Source organism: Octodon degus, unplaced genomic scaffold (assembly GCF_000260255.1).
Source record: "Octodon degus isolate 3935 unplaced genomic scaffold, OctDeg1.0 scaffold00012, whole genome shotgun sequence".
In the NCBI taxonomy this organism is placed as follows: Eukaryota; Metazoa; Chordata; class Mammalia; order Rodentia; family Octodontidae; genus Octodon; species Octodon degus.
In genome coordinates, this window is record NW_004524588.1 from 5,266,977 (window position 1) to 5,269,726 (window position 2,750).

Here is a 2,750-nt window from a genome sequence, read left to right on the forward strand (position 1 = left end):
CCACCAGGGGGCGGGGCTGGCTGGCATGTGGTGCTGGGGGATTGAACCGCGGTCCCTGTGCTTTGCTAAGCTTGTTCTAAGTAGGTGCTTTAGACCACTAAGCCATCTCACCAGCCCTGTAATTTATTTCTAAATCTTCATGTTTTTAATCTTTTTAGTACATTTTAGATATACACAGTGACAACATACATCATGGGGAATTTGTACCTGTACATGCTATGACTTGCTTTATCTTTTTCCCCATTCTCCTCCCCTCCCTTTAACCTTTCTTTCCTGCTTATTTACAAAAAGTTTGGTTCCATTTTCCCCTTCTATTCTTTTTATTTTTCTTATCATGTCTGTCTTTTCTCTCTCTCCCTTCCCTTGTTCCCCTTCTCATTTGAACAAAAAAAAATTTCTTTTTCCATTTCACAGTATCCACTATATGTTTTGGTCTTTATTTACATTTTTGGTTTCTCACAACAGAGAAACAATATGGTCTACAAATATGTGTGTCTGAATTATTTCACTTCAGGGTATGGTCTCAGGGTCCATCCATTCCTAGGAATGTCTCAAGCTTATCCTTCTGTATGGCAGAGTAGTAATACACTGTATACAAAAATCACATCTTGTGCATCCATTCATCAGTTGATGGGTATTTGGGCTATTTCCAAGATTTGGATATTACAAACTGCATCTATAAACATGGGTATGCATATATCAATGGGTATGATACTTCTTGATTCTTCGAGAAAATGAATAGCTATGCCAGATAGAACCTCTAGTTCTAGTTTTTGTGATACTAGTGTTACGTCACTCTGCCCTCCCTACCACAACAGTATGGAAGTGTCCCTTTTTCCTCGCAGCCCTGTAAGTACTTGTTATTGGTTGATTTCTCGATAATAGCCATTCTTTCTGGAGTGAGATAGACTCTCAGCATTGTTTTAATTTGCATCTCTTGCCTTAGCAGGTATATTGAACATTTTTTATATATTTATTTATCATTTATACTTCACCTGCGAAGTGTCTGCTCATTTCAGATGCCCATTTTTGGAATGGGTCTTTAAATTTGAAGTTCTTCTATGTGAAGTATCATGCCATCTGGAAATAATGGTAATTTAACTTCTGCTCCTATCCTTATTCCTTTAAATTCTTTCACTTGTCTAATTGTTCTGGGTAGTGTTTCCAGAATATATTGAATATATGAATGGCAGCAGAGGACCTTCTTGTTTTGGTCCTCATTTTAGAGGGAAAGCTTTCAGTGTTTATCCATTTAGTATGATGTTGGCTGTTGCTTTATCATAGGTGGCTTGTTATCAGATTGTAACAAAGAAAATCTATTCCAGTTTTATGTAAAATTTCTATCATGAATGGGTGTTGGACTTTATCAAATGTTTTTTCTTCATCTATTGAGATGATCATGTAGTTTTTGTCTTTGGCTCGGTTAATATGGCGTATTACATTTATTGATTTATGTATGTTCAACCATCCCTGAATTCCTGAAACGAATCCTACTAGGTCATGATGAATAATCTTATTGATAATTTGATGCATTCTGTTTGCTAGTAACTTCTTGAGGATTTTTGTATCTATGTTCATTAGGGAAATTGGCCTGTACTTCTCTTTTTTGTTTGGGTCCTTCTCTGGTCTGCTTTTGGTGATCTAAAAATCTGAGGTTGTACCCTGTTAAGTGTCTTCTTGTTTTTTTCTTAAGTTTAATTCCTGGGTTGATGCTTATAAAATTTTTATATGACATAGATTTATTGCTAGTATTTAGAACCCTTGGGAAATGACTAGTTCTCAGAGAAGTCTTCCAGGTATAGCTGGCTTTTGGGTTTTGAGTCTGTTGTAAGATCCTACCTCTTCGGTTTATTGGGGGATATGACACTGCTGCTATTGGCCTACTTTCTTAATTTTTGGCACTGGTCTATGGTATCTTTTATGACCCTTAGTCAATCTCAGTATTGGTATACCAGGAAAAGCAACTGATTGGAACAATTATGTTAAGTTGACTAAAGTAATACAATCAGCAATAACAGTAATACCACACAACTTGGAAAATGACCAACTGTGGTAACTATTAACTTTTTTTAAAAAAAAAAACTTTTATTTATTTATTTAGTTCAGGGTCCCACTACATAGCTCAGACTCATAGTGATCCTCCTGTCTCAGCCTCCCCAGAGCTGGGATTATAGGCATGTGCCACAATGCCTGGTTTTGGTGGCCAGCTTGGTGCTGGCCAAGGCTGGCATGTGGTACTGCGGATCAAACCTAGGTCTTTACACTTGCCAGGCATGCACTTAGACCACCAAGATATCTCCCCAGCCCTGCGATAACTATTAATATGCCACCTTTAGCAATATGAAATAGATTTAAAACAAAATCTAAACTCAACTAGAAAGTTGTATATAGTAAATTCTTTCAGTATGTCAATTTTACTATAGGAGAGAAAATTCAAAACAGATTAGGGAAAATATAAAGAAACAGAAAAAGATGAAGAGTTAGAAGCAAGGCTCCAGCCTGGAGGACTGGCCAAATAGCTCAGTGGACTAAAGTGCCCGCAAGCAGGCTCAGGGGCTGGAGGTTCAATCCCTGGGCCTGCTGTGCTGGCCCCACCCCTGGAGTGAGCTGAGATGGCAAAGACTGGGCATGATGGTGCGCGCCTATACTCCCAGTTCTTGGGAGGCTGTAAATAGGCAGATCACTACAAGTCCAATCTAGTAGTGAGACCCTGAACACCCAGTAGACCCTTCCCTAAAATAAGAAAAAAA

The 2,750-nt window shown here is 38.3% G+C and overlaps 1 protein-coding gene across 2 annotated transcripts in view; it reads right to left on the bottom strand.

Annotated features, from left to right (window-relative positions):
• Positions 1 to 2,750, bottom strand: part of Plbd1 (phospholipase B domain containing 1) — a 69,880-nt gene that overhangs the window by 52,867 nt on the left and 14,263 nt on the right. The window lies entirely within an intron of this gene.